The sequence below is a fragment of the Rhinichthys klamathensis genome, unplaced genomic scaffold (assembly GCF_029890125.1).
Source record: "Rhinichthys klamathensis goyatoka isolate OS25496 unplaced genomic scaffold, OSU_Roscu_1.1 h1tg000035l_1, whole genome shotgun sequence".
Taxonomy (NCBI): Eukaryota; Metazoa; Chordata; class Actinopteri; order Cypriniformes; family Leuciscidae; genus Rhinichthys; species Rhinichthys klamathensis.
Genome location: NW_026606583.1, coordinates 4,577,898 through 4,593,082, shown reverse-complemented (window position 1 = coordinate 4,593,082; position 15,185 = coordinate 4,577,898).

The following is a 15,185-nucleotide window of genomic DNA, read 5'->3' as shown; positions in this document are numbered from 1 at the left end:
TACAAGTTCGAAATAATTAAATGTTGTTGAAAAAAGGCTACATTTATTTGATCAAAAGTACAGTAAAACAGTAATATTGTGAATATTATTAGAATTTAAAAGAACTGTTTTCTATTTGAATATATTTTAAAATGTAATTTATTTCTGTGATGTAAAGCTGAATTTTCAGCATCATTACTCCAGTCGTCAGTGTCACATGATCATTCAGAAATCATTCTAATATGATGATTAGCTGAAACATTTCTGATTATTATCAATGTTAAAAACAGTTGTGCTGCTTCATATTTATGTGGAAACCGTGATAAGTTTTCTTTTTTAAAAAGCCATCATTAACAGTTGTGCTGATTCATATTTTTGTGGAAACTGTGATAACATTACTTTTTGTACAAAAAAAAAAAAACAGAAAAGAAAGGTGCAATAAATTAATCAAAAATGACATTCTATTAATCAAAGAATCCTGCAAAAATGTATAAGCAGTTTTCAACACTGATAATGATAAGAACTCTAAAAAATGCTGGGTTGTTTTAACCCAAATTTGGGTAAAATATGGACAAACCCAAATGTTGGGTTAAAAATGTAATTAAAAAATGTACAGTTGAAAGTGAAAGTTGAACTTGGGTAAAAATTTTAAGTTACATTTTTAACCCAACACTTGGGTTTGTCCATGACCCAAATTTGGGTTAAAACAACCCAGCATTGTTTAGAGTGGCATTATTAATAACCGAGCAGCAAATCAGCTGATCTTCATGAAATTCAGCCTTGCATCACAGGAATGAAATATTATTTTAAAAAAATATTTTCAAATAGAAAAAAGTTCTTTTAAATTGTAATAATATTTAACAATTTTACTGTAGGCTATCTTTTGATCTAATAAATGCAGCCTTGGTGAGCAGAAGAGACTTCTGAATTTTTCAAATTGTGATTTTACAAATAACAAGTATGAGTACAATGTGGCAAAGTGAACTTGAGAGCAAAGTTGTGGTGGGAGCAGAGCAGATCCCTGTGCAAACCTGTCGTTATGGTCTGGGGTGTTGGACAGATAGAGTGGAGAGGGTGAGAAGGAAAGGTAGACGCTCTTTAAGGCTATAATTATGCCTGTGTTACGGAGAAGAACAAAGCGGAGCCCTGGAGTCATAGTGCAGGGATGTGTCCTCAACGTGCCTTAATACACACGAGACCGAACGTTAATAACAATACAGCAGAACGTGTCCCAGACTGCCTGGCGTCTGCTGCCCTGAACGTGCGTGTGTGAGACACGAGAAAAGAACTAAAACGTTCCAGGTACATGTGTGAGTGTGAGTGTGTGTATCCTGGACCGTGCTAAAGTCCTGTTTAGTCAATCATTGTCCAGTGATGCGGAGTGACAGCGTTCCTTTTTGCTCACATCAGTCGTGCGTCATCCATCTTTCCACCATCTCACATCACCTTTTCACAAGTGTGTTGCAAAACCGGTGCGTCACATCAACATTGTTCTATCACTGGCGGAAAGATTGCTCTGTGATTTTTTTTTAGAAATGATTTGTACCTTTTGTCACTATTTATTAGAATGTTTACTACATTCTCTTTCTTACGCAGTTACATTTGAACTGTTCCTTCAACGTTTATACACTTGTCAAATGTTTGGAATAATTCAGACTTTTTAAAATGTTTTTGAAAGAAGTCTCTTCTGCTATTTATTTGATCAAAAATACAGTAAAAACAGTTATATTGTGAAATATTATTAGAACTTAAAGGAACTACTTTCTATTAATATATGTTTAAATTGTAAATTATTCCTGTGATGCTAAACTGAATTTTCCCGTCTTCAGTGTCACATGATCCTTCAGAAATCATTCCAATATACTGATTTACTGCTCAAGAAACATTTCTTATCAAGATCAATGTTGAAAACCGCTTGTGGAATCCATGATACACTACCATTCATAAGTTTGGAGTAAGATTTAAAAAAAAAAAAAAAACTACTTTCTACTTTTATTCATCAAAGACACGTTTAACTGTTCAAAAGTGACATTAAAGAAATGTAATGTAGGCTATAATGTTACAAAATATAACTATTTCAAATAAATGCTGTTCTTTTGCACTTTCTATTCATCAAAGAATCCTGAAAAAAATTTATCACGGTTTCCACAAAAATATTAAGCAGCAAACACTGTTTTGAACATAAGAAATGTTTCAGCTAATCGTCATATTAGAATGATTTCTGAAGGATCATGTGACACTGAAGACTGGAGTAATGATGCTGTAAATTCAGCTTTGATCACAGGAATAAACTACATTTAAAAATATATTTACACAGAAAACACTTCTTTAAATTGTAATTATATTTCACAATATTACTGTTTTTCATCAAACAAATAAAGCCTTGGTGAGCATAAAAGAATTCTTTCAAAAACATTTAAAAAATCCTAATTATTTCACTAACATTTGACCGGTAGTGTACGTGCTTGGCTCTTGCAAACAATGTTTACAAATCAGGATTTGTCTTTTTCCACTCATGTTTTGGCCAGAGGGGGTTACGGGTCAGAGGAAGAGGTAGATGTGCTTTGTAGAATAAAGACTGTTAATCTGTGCTCCGGGCCACTGGCAGACATGGGACTTTCTGTGGTCCACCCTCGGGTCTCATTCCTCTGGTGTAGACAGCTTAAACCCCACAGCACCTCGCCGTTTCATCATAAAGGTCATGTGTATGTTGGCAGGAACCTTGGCATGGGGTTTGCAGGGAGATCTTGAAGATTATTGATCTAGAAATTGGTTAAAAGTTGTGCAAAATATGCAGTTTCACTTGCCAGCACTCCTTGAGCGAAGAAAAAGATAATTGAAATCATCAAAGAACTGCTGCCACTCCTCACACACACATAACTGACCGATGCGCAGAGTGACTCAAAGTGACTCAAAACGGATTAAATGATTAAAAATGACAGTGAGACGATGACAGAGAAGAATCTGAAGTATAAAACATGTCTAATACCTTTGTGAAATAGAAGCTAAAAGAGATGCACAGAAGGAAGTAAACAATAGCAGTGGTGTTGTTGACAAGTTAAAGTCTGACTAATCCAAATAGTATTTTCATCACTGATTAACCATAAAGTTCAATTTTGTGGTCATTTTGCTCTCGCAGACCTACATATGAAATTCAAGAGTTATGATACTTATGATCAGTGACACTGAAAATTATGGTCCATAATTTTGTTACTTTCAAACTTTCTGAAGTGCATTTTAAGTTAGATAATTTTCTAAATTCTAAAAGAGGCTTTAAAGTAATTTGGTTTTGGTATATATATATATAAAATTCTGGTAACCTAAAACTGCGCTATATGTTTATATACACTACCAGTCAAAAGTTCAGAATAATTATGTTTCTTTTTTTTATGTTTTTGAAAGAAGTCTCTTCTGCTCACCAAGGCTGCATTTATTTGATAAAAAATACAGTAAAACGGTAATATTGTATTACAGTAAAAAAAAAAAAACAGTAATACCGGTAAAGTCAAAGAATAATCCTGATACATTGTATTACTGCAATGAAACAGTTATATCAAGCTCCTTAATTGCATATTTTCATTTTATTCATTCAAGTGAGGAAAAGTCACTGGACACCTGCAGAAGTGGACAAAGAAGGAAATCTTTCAGGTATTGAAAAGTAGCCTCTCTTGCTTTTTGTGGGAATTGTGAATGTGTGTGTGTGTGTCTGGTTTTTGGCTTGGGCTCTGAATTCATCACCAGAGTAATTGCTGCCAGACAGAAATGTGAGGGAAGGTGCTAGAATCTCTCTGCACGAATGACTTGACCAACTGTTAAACGACTGTCTGTGTGTGCGACCACCGTTTCCGTGATTTGATGGAACAGAGAACCAGGTGTAAGATAGTTCGCATTTGACTGCTACTGTAAGTGGTCAATTAGATAATTCGGTGAGAATGTCAGCATAAACGTTAATTAATAATAGTTAATATTCCACTTCTAGTCTATGACATCAGTAGTTACAACATCTGATTTAAAAAAACAACAACATTTAATAGGATTTAATTTACAAATTAAATTAAAACATAAAAATGTGTATATATATTAACTTGTTTTATAGCTACACAACAAATTAAATCCTACTCAAACTTAATTTCATTATCAAATTACACAGCAGTGCAAACTGAAGGACAGACGAAGAGAAATAAAGGGGATAAAATAAAATAAAAAAGAGGCAGAATGAGATTTGACAGACCGAAATTATTCAACATGCTAAACATTCACATCTGGACGGCAGGAAAACTGAATTGGAGCGAGTGCAGAAGCACCACTGAGCTGTTTTCTGACACTCAAGCAGAGCAAAAGACACATTCCAGAGGACGAGACAACACTGGGGAGGAGGTTTGGGCTTTTTCCACTGTAAATGTCACCATGGACCACAAAAAAGAGAAGTGCTCAGAAATGAGCTCAGATCAGCAGTGATGGGGGCGTTGCGGCGACGGGGGTGTCTAGGAGACGCATCTGGGACGCTTTGGTGCAGCTGCTGGAGATGGGCACAGTTCAGCTGAGGTCACTGAAAACAGGGCGGCAGGAATGTTGTGGTGCTTACAGAGACGAGAGGTGGCCTTTTAGAGTTTACACTGAAACAAAACTCTAGTGAGCACTGTGAGAGCTACTAGCTATATCACATGACCCACATTCATTTTATATATAAAGATCTGAGCGACTTTGACAAAGACCGAATTGTTATGGCAAGGCAATGGGTTGGAGTATCCATGAAACAGAAAGGCTTGTGGGTTGCATTGGTGAGAAATTACCAACAGTGGTCCGAGGAGGAACAAACCACAAACCAGTGACAAGGTGTTGGGCGCCCAAGGGCAAGGAGAGTTATCCCGTCTGGTCCGAGCCAATAGAAGGTCTACTGTGGCACAAGTTGCGTATGGAGCACAGACCAATCAAAGTGCCTATGATGATCCTCGTCCACCGTAAAAAGCACCTACAATGAGCACGTGAGTATCACAACTGGACCATGGAGCAGTGGAAGAAGGTCGCCTGGACTGACGAGTCCCATTTTCTTTTACATTACGTGGACGGTCGTGCACGTGTGCTCCATTTACCCGGGGAAGTGATGCTCCAGGATCACTGTGGGACGATGACCAGCCGGTGGAGGGAGTGTGATGCTCTGAGCATGCTCTCTTGGAAACTCTGGATCCGGTCATTCGTGTGGACGTAAGTTTGACATGTGGCACCTAAACATTGTTGCAGACCAGGTACACTCTTCATGACAACAGTGTTCACTGGTGGAAGTGTCCTCTTTCAGCAGGATAATGCAATCTGCCACACTGCACACACTGTTCAGGAGTGGTTTAGAGGAACATGATGAAGAGTTCAAGGTGTTTCCCAGTTGAACATCTGTGGGATGTTCTGATCTAACAGCAGTTTCCACAACGCTATCTCACTACCAATTCGTACGTATTTTACGAGGTGGCTAATTCATCCGAATTCGTACGAATTGTCTAAACCTCAGTGAGGGGTAGGTTTAGGGGGGGTGTCAGGGTAGGTCATTCGTTGTACGAATTCGTACGAAATAGCCACCTTGTAAAATACGTACGAATTGCCGTGAGATCGGGTTGGTTTCCAGCTGAAATGAACACTAGTGGCAGTAAAACACCAACAACTTTTATTCCCTTTCACAAAAATGATCATTACAGAGAGGGACTATCGATTAATAAATACTTTTTTTGTGCAGTTCATTGTACAATGCTATGCTATGACCTCAAAACACTTTTACCATAGTGTATGATTTGTAATCTAAACTTGTCCGGTAGCTCACCTGGTACGAAATTGCACTTGAGAAACACGAGTCCTGATAAAGAGCTCAAAGTCTTGTAGAAGCAAGCTAAATTGACATGAGTGCTCCAGCAAGCGTGCTTTTATCTCATGCTTGCTTTTGTTAACACTATCAGGTATTTAGTGTAGATGCTACGTTATTTTCAAACACATTTTTAGCATCTCACACTGGACATTTAACTTCAGAACAGCCGTAATATGTACAGTACAACAATAAACCTGTTAAAACATCGTCAGATTCGCGTTAATCTGTCTTAAAACCGAACACACTTTTAGCCCCACTCACTCGACATTTCACTTTGAGAGTGCCACAAATACTACAAGAAGCAACGTAATATCATTTTGCAGATATGTCGCCAGAGGCACATTTTTTCCCCTGAGCCTGGTTTGAAAGAAAGTCATGTCACAGGGTTGGAACGACATGAGTATGCTGACAGAATTTGTAGGTGAACTTTCCCTTTAAAAGGCTCTATTTGAACCAGCATGCTGTCCATTGGAGAATGAAGGACATGAGGATGGCAGACGGGAGGAGAAACGGTCCAGCCTACAGTTGAAGGTTTATCCCAAGGGAGTGGAGCAGAACACATGCACATCCAATCAACTGACAATGGCGACAAGGCCTGAGGTTTCCATGTATACACAGGGAATTTCTAAAGACCGGTTTACCAGGTCCAGGGATTATCCTTCTGAGGTTACCTAACCCGTCAGTAACGTGAACTCCCCTAGACCGTGGTATTGTGGTCTGCTATGCCCATAGCATCCGCCGAGCATTATGATTAACCATCTCGGTTCAGTCCATCTGTACGGACAGCTTCGGCGGACCTGACATCTGTCTAAGCAAAACAAGAGCACTTCCTGCACGGGAAACTTGAGAAAGACATTCTCACTTATTTGAGTTTCAACAACGAACGCCTCTCTATGACCGACTGATACTTTAGACACCTCGAAGTGCTCTTGCCATCTAATCAACGAATATGATTTTTCCATCCTTTCACTCCCACGAATCAAATATTGAGAAAGCGCCTGCCCCAAGGTCGAATCCCTCTCTCCTGAGCTCCTCAATAGAAACAAACCAGCAGGATCAAGTTCAGCTCCTGACAAGAAGTCCCTCGGCCCTGTCAAGTGTTAAGTTCCATTGTGACCTACAATGGCACACAATGGCCCTCGCAGCGCCCGGGCTGTCCCTGCTGCCTGATGAATAACACAGAAGCCTGGATGTTGGACAGCTTATCAGATCACTGAGATATGGGACAACATATCTGGTCCAGTTTTGAAAATAGCAACATTTTCACTTTTTAATTAATCAGAGATGATCACTAGAATGTACTTAACTTTATTACAGTTATGATATTATATTATCGATCATTACCTTTAAACCCAACTGTCAACCAGAGCATAAATCACTGTATGTTTAAAATCAATAGGGTTCAGTGTAGAACCCTAGGGTTCTTGACTCAATTTTAAAGAACCCTTTATGCCAGAAAGGTTTTGTATAAGGAGGCATGTCTTAAATGATTGCATAACACTTTAATGTTTAACAGGTATTTCATTGTTTTCCTAGTGATAAAGTGGTTACGAGCCATTTCATTTATAATAAAAATGAATTAAAACTAAATCTATTAAATAATGTCATGATGGGAATGAAAAGGTTCTATAAATGAAGTGTCTGACAGAACCTTTTCTTCTAAGAGCTTAATAACATAAATAATAAAAAAAAACACCATGAAATAATACAAACAAAATACTGATTTTATAAGATACATTTTGTAATGTTTATTTAGTAATTTACTCGTCTGCAACAATAATGTACATTTTCATTTTTGTTATTATTGTTTATTTTTTTCAGCTATTGACTTGAAAAGTGATTAATTACCATCAGTTAATTAAAAACATTCTGTCGATTGACAGCCTTAATACATATAAAATAAACCTGTATCCTGACAGGAAGGAATACAATTTTAAAGCTGTTTATATTTTTGTTAACACCCTCATACATTCATAACACATTTAAAAATCAGGTGATATGTTAATTAGTCCATATTCCGAAGGTCCATGTCTGTAGCTTTGGTGAGATTTTTTATATAATTTTAAGTGATTATGTAATCATATTTCATCCCACAACCATGATGTCAGCTCCAAGTAATTGTTTGGGATTTTTAGATTGCCAAGATAACACCACCCTAGTGAAAATACACCTATACCAAAATGTATTTAAAATACATTTATTTCAAACTAAATATACTACAAATCCATTAACATATTTACTGACATAATGCTTGAGGCTTACTGACTGAATATAATTAAACTTTATTTGTAGTACTTCTTTATTGCACAATGCACATTTCTTAATATCAAGCCTAAAACATGTTTTAATATCACTATTAGTAAGGATTGTATGATCTCTGTATAATATCAGTCTTTAAATTCAAGATATTTAAAGTGTACCTAAAGAATACTTAGTTCCACTTTAGCACAATCAAATATACTTAAGTATATCTTTAGTTCGACCTCAGCATTATTTCTGGATAACTAAAGTGCATCAAGTGCAAAATTAGTTGTTCCAATTTAGCAGACTTTAAGTATATCAATTTAGTATACTAAAAGTACAATAGTATTATATTTATATTAAGTACATAATATGTAAATGTATTTATACTTAGCATAAAATAAATGTATTTCAACATTGCATTTTTTCCCCCACTAGGGCAGAAAAATGACCAACAAATTACTATGATGCGATATGCAAAATATGAGTAGTTTGCATATCACTGTCAGACCTTCTTTAATAGATGGAGCTGACAGTTTCAAACCACCTTCTATTTTCAATTCATTCTCAAAGCTGAGTGCTAATTTTGTCAATATTTATAGGGGTTATTTGACATGAGAGCATGTGTGTTTGTTGTATCTGACGATGGTGACATATGGGAACACACAAACTGAATAAGCATGTTGAACCCAAATTTAGGTCTGAAAGATCAAATTCACCATTCTATTCAATTTACCAAAGGTGGTAAAAATATGTCCAGATTATGTTGGAGAACATGTGCACCATAATGCTCAAATGTTCTTTCAACGAGTAAAGCAGAACAATGAAAATAAATCACAATGATAAAGGTGTCTCCTGTGACCTTAGGCAGCTTTGTGACGGAGTGTCCATGGGTGTTGAGCTTGTCATATTTGAAAGCTTGTTGCCGGGCCCTGGGCGGAAGAAGAGAAGGAAGAAGTGAGGTGCTGTTCCCCTCCCTCTGCTCCTCTCTCTGTGTCTGCTAAGCGTCGGATTGTCTGCCATTTGAGGGACAACCGCTGACTTCAAAGGATCACGGTTTTGCTGCTGTCATATTTGAATGTCATGAGACACTCTTTAGACAACCTCTAAGTCAGAAAAGAGACATCCGTCTCTTCCCACTTGTAAATACACAGTCTTTAAAACTTTAAGCACTAGAGTCTCAGAGCATATGTACACTCCTAGGCCAAAAAAAAAAAAAAAAATGGTCCTAGGCCAAAATGGCTAAACATTAAGCTTTTAATTGTCTTTACCACACATTATTGGTCAGGAAATGAACAAGATTTAAGCAAATACACTACTTAAAAAGCCATTGCTGTCTCAGAAAAACATCAAAGACAGAATGAAGTTTTGGTGGATTATGGGAAGTTCAGTGTGGAGTGATGAATCACAATGAAACAGAGTTCCATGGCGATGCTCCAGAGTGGTGTCTTCGAAAATCTGCTGAGAAATATAATAATAAATGCATCTAGTGAAGCATAGATTTTTTATCTTTTATGCATTTTTATGCTTTGGAATACAGGAGAATATTGCAGAATGGCTTGCTTCCCACAAATGAGGAATGATGAGATGTTATTTTGTCAACAAGACAATGTTCCTGCCCAAATTGCAAAGACAACCAAGAAGTGGCTCGAGGACGAGTCCATCAGGCTCATGTTTTGGCCTTGGTCTGATTACAGATTTGAACCCTATAGTGAATATTTGGTCTCACATTAAATTCAGACTAACTGGGAGACATTTTTCAACTAAGCAGCATGTCAAATCCAAGTACTGTACTGTATGCTTCACAGAGTAGGAACATAATGAATTGCAACGATTGAAAAATCGATTTGAGATGGTGTAGTAATATTCATATAATATATAACATACATTTAGAATATATATATATATATATATATCTATTAAAAATCAAATCAATTATATATATATATATATATATTAGGGGTGTGCCAAAAAATCGATTCACAGAAGAATCTAGATTCTCATTTGCAACGATTCAGAATCGATCTGAAATGTCCAAGAATCGATTTAATAAATAAATAAAATCAGCTGGCTGTTCGCCTCCATTTTTGTAACTATAGCCTATACGGGACGATCATGCACGCAGCCGGTTTTTGAACGTGAGCGGCAAATTTAGAGGAAGCAAATATGGATGCTTTTATAGAGCTTCTGATGCCTCTAAATATGATGTTTCTACATTCATTCTGCCGTGGCGGGCCGCCACACCTAAAATAATCCCGCCACGGCTGCAGCTTCTCAGTGAGGTCCGATATTAATGTGCATACTATTGTGTTATTGTTAAGCTAAAGGCATAAAAAACATTGTAAAGCACCATAAAGTGTTCGCACTATATTCCAAGACTTCTAAAGTCATTCAATAGCATAATGTGAGGTAAAAATGAATATTTAAGTCGTTAGTTAAAGTTAATGGAAACTCATCTCTCCTCAGTCATTCTCCATTCAGCATTCAAACAGCGCGTCGCGTTAGGCTATAGCGTTTTTTAAATCATAATCCTTTCTCCCGGGTGTCTGTTAGATTACAGCACTGGAGAGCGCTATGAATTGTTCTTCATCCGCACTGTAACTGAAATTTAAAACTGTTAAAAGAAAATGCTCAATAAACTGTTGCAAATCTATAATACATTTAAGCATAGATAGACACACACCCGTCGCTATGGGCGGGCCATAGGGGGCCGGGCCCGCCCGCAAAAATGCTTGTGCCCCCCCCCCCAGGCACATTTTTTTTTTCTTAAAAAAAATTACTTTAATTTTATATTATAATAGTTGCATTCTTTATCATTAAAACATTAAAAATATATAAAGAAACAATGGTGTGATTGTGTTTGATTGATGGGAATCTACACTGCAACAGCCTATCACGGCCTCACTAAAAAGAAAGTTAGGATACGTACGTGACGTATCACGTCAGTGTAGCCGCTCAACAGTTACCGCGCATTTTAAAGCTATAGTCAGATGAGTTTTCGCCGGCTTACTACTCGCTTTAGTTCGTCTGAAGAGAGGACAGCGCTGCCTCCACTCAAAGTACCGGTAGGTTCAAAGTCTCTGTGCGTGTGTGTGCGTGCAACCGTGCGTGTGTTAGGGATGGGCAAATAATTAAAAAAAGAGTTAGTAAATGCGCTTAAACGTCCAAAAACCTGTAGAGTAGTGGTCTGGGTTCAAACAGTCCAACACACAAAGTGAAGTATTAACGTGACTGGAAAGAAAGTGAGGCTTCGTTTTTCGTTGATCACGTGTTTCTCTGAAAACAATACGCGCTCCGGCACAGAGCTTCATGAGAAATTGCGCTGCGTACTCGATACGCGCTTTGAAGCTTCAGCCGCGTTTCCATTACCCTTCAAATTGCGCAAATTGAAATTGCGAATTGAAATTACGCTCAATGGAAACACGTCAATTTCGCAAAAACTCCCATTTATCGCAAAAAAGTTTTTACGCTCGCATGAGGAGGTTTTTCAGGCAATTCGAAAAAGGAATATTTCGCAAAACTGCAATGGAAACAGTTTTTGCGCATTTACAGTCACCTGACTTAGAATACGCGGTGTGTTTGGGGTCCGTGGTATACGCAAATAATAATAGGCTAATAATTATCATCCTTATTATAACATTTATTAGGCTCCATATTTAGAAGATGCTTTTATCCAAAAAAAAGGAACAAAGCAATTAGTCAAATGTCATTCATAATGGTTAGACAATAATAATACAGGGCTAAGATTATCACAAATAAACACAGATTTTGACGCATATCCAAGTGTTTGTGCAGAGTGTGGAGCGCGCGCTGCAGGCAGGGAGACGCGGGCGCGAACACTTGCGTTTTCCTATCAACAGTGGAAACAACTTAAAATACTCTATAATTTCTGGTCATACAGAAAATAATAATACATTATTCGCGCAACTATGCTTTTATTTGTGTAAACTCACAATAACAAGAAAACGTTGTGCTTTTGTAAAATAAAATAAAACAATCATGCGCGCTTTCATGATCTCCGTGAACTGTAGCGCAAAAACTGAAACAAAGTATAGCCTATGTAGGCTAAAGCTTGAAATTTCCACTTTAAAACGAACAAATTCGAATCGAAAGCTAATACCTTCTGATTATGTAATCCGTATGAAAGGTGCATTTCTCTCTAAAGGTGCATTCGCGCGGCGCGCCTCAGCGGAGATGGAGATATGTTTTTAGCCGACACTAATTTAGAAAACAATAGTTTATTAATAAAATTAAAATGCCTCGTTATTCTTTCAGACACATTTATTGTCATTAGCCTATAACTCACCTAAAGACACCTTTCTGTAGGCTGTGGTTCCAGAGACATAGGCCTAAATATGGCTCTTCTCATTCAGCACTGCGGGAAAAATATAATTTTCAGGTTCTAATTTGGCCTTAGAAAACCATTAAAATCTACTTCATCTTTTTTTGTATTAAGTTGTGAATATTTTAAATGTTTAATAAAGGGGCAAAAAGTCATAAACAAACATCTTAAATTTAGTCTTTTTTTTTTTTTTTGCGCAGCATTTGTGTACAGTTCAAATTTAAAAAAAATTGGTGTTCAACTTTGCATTTAAAAAAAACAACCACCGTTCATTTTACGTTTTGCAATACGGGTTAAATAAGGAAAAACGAATGGACACATGCAAATGTACACTGACCGTTTGTACTTTGGACAGAGTTCTTTATTAAATTCATAAAAGAAACAATAGGCTACAGGAATACTGGATTCTAAACCTCAAAGAAATGCCACAATCAGACCTCGGAGCAGAAATGAGGGAGAAACACCCAGAAACTCCTTATGCCGTTCGCAGTATACGGGTCTTTCCCTGGCATTAATGCTTGGATAACACACCACGTCTCCTTCTATTAATAATAATGTCTATTGTGGTGGTGGCTGTGATTTAGGGATATAGGCTATACGCACTTTCATGAGATCGGGCTGTATAAACCTACCCGTTGATGTTTAAATGACTTATCGCGAGAGGGAAAAAAGGACGTTGTAGTCGCATAACATCAGTAAATGGAAACGCCGTCATTTCGCAATAGTTTTTTATCGACATTTAGAAAAAATCGCAAAAGTTTTGCGCAAATCTGTAATGGAAACGCGCTAAATGTCAGATGTAACATCAGTGTGTGTGTGTGTGTCTCATTGGCAATGCATATCCCTCTGTTGACTGCTTCAAAATGCAATGTTTTAGAGAAGCTTCTGGACTGGTGTTACATCTAATATGTTGTATAGTCAAGTATGTTGGTTATTCATAACATTGCTTCTATGTAATGTGGTCTAGGCTATAGGCTACCTGGTCATAAAGCTGTTGGTTATGTTTAACGTGACGATTACGTGCTGCGCGAATAGAGTATAGGCTACGATTACATATACGTAGGCTAATAATAATTGTGCCCCCCCATGCATTTCACATGCCCCCCTTAAGACTGAGGTCTGGCGACGGGTCTGGATAGACAGATATAATCTCTTCGCTTTGTGCTTTGAACTTTTCAATCCGGAGCGCTGCGCGCTGTGACTTCGCGTTGCTTCAAGTGCATCATTCTGCGCACGGGATGCGCATAATCGCTTTGCCGCTCTTATTCGAGCCTTTCATGTTATAATGTTATAATACTTAGGGGAGGTTTAAACACCTGGGGTAAGGGGGCGTGGCCAATGGCAATATCACTCATGGGCCACGCCCCCTCCCCCTGGCGAAATGGGCCTGCCACCACAGCTGGAAAAAATCCTAGAGGAAACACTGGTCTCCGTTTGTCATTCTGTATAGCAAAGCAGATGAGAGTAGATCATGATCAGAAACCCGATTAGAAATCATTATGGATAAAATCGAATCGTTTTAAATCGAAAATCTTTTTGAATCGAAAATCGATTTTGAATCGAATCGTGGCCTCAAGAATCGGAATCGAATTGAATCGTGATGTGGTAAAAGATTCCCACCCCTAATATATATATATATATATATATATATATATATATATATATATGTATGCTTCTGGCAGCGTTTCTGAGGAATCTTAGCCCATTCCTCGTGAGCAAAGTATATCCAGTTCAGTAATATTCTGGGTTTGTGTGCTGTAACCGCCTTCTTCAAATCCCACCAGAGGTTTTCTATGGGGTTCTAGTCAGGTGACTGTGATGGCCACTGTAGAATCTTGCAGGACTTCTTCTGCAACCAAGCCTTGGTGGAATTTGAGGTAGCTTGGGATCATTGTCCTGTTGGAAGGTCCAATGATGCCCAAGTTTCAGCTTCCTCGCTGATGGCATGACTTGTTTTCTCCCAGGATTTCCTGATACTTCAATTAATCTATCTTGCCTTCCACACACTGCAGGTTTCTAGCGCCAGAGGATGTAAAGCAGCCGCAGAACATCACTGAGCACCACCATGCTTAACTGTAGGGAGAGTGTTCTTTTCAGAATAAGCTTCATTCTTCTTCCCCTAGACATACTCTGGTGTACGTTTGGGATTTCTGGCATGCGTTTAGTATGTGCCTTAATGTGCAAGCTGAAACATCAGTGCCTGTTGCCACCAAGTCTTACTGCAGGTCTTTTGCAGTCACTCAAGGGTTTTCTGAACCTACCTTCTCAGAAATCTGGTTGCAGCAGTTGATAGATTCCTTTTTCTGCCCCGACTTTGAACTTACGAACTATGCTTCCAACGGTGTCTTTAGGAACATTTAGTGCCTTTGCTATCTTTTAGTATCCTGTTACTTGTTTGTGAAGGGCGATGATATCTTCTCTTAACTTTTTGGAACATTCTTTTGGCCATATTTCTAACATGCAGACACTTAAACATAGCCAGTTCAGATATTTCATGTGTTCTAGCTCAAGCACACCTGGTGCAACCAATGGCGCCGCCAGGGGGTGGCCAGGGGTGGCCATGGCCACCCCTGGCCGACTCCTGGCCACCCCAACGGCCACCCCAACGGCCAGAATAAATTTTAGTAGCATCAGTTATGCATTTCATAAATAAGTAAAAAATATTCTTTAGTAAAAGAAGACGGGGCATTATGTGTCGTGACGTGCTTTTTAAGTGCCAAATGGTTACAGTATAGCTACTGTTACAGCAGCTTTTTGATGTGTCTTGCCACG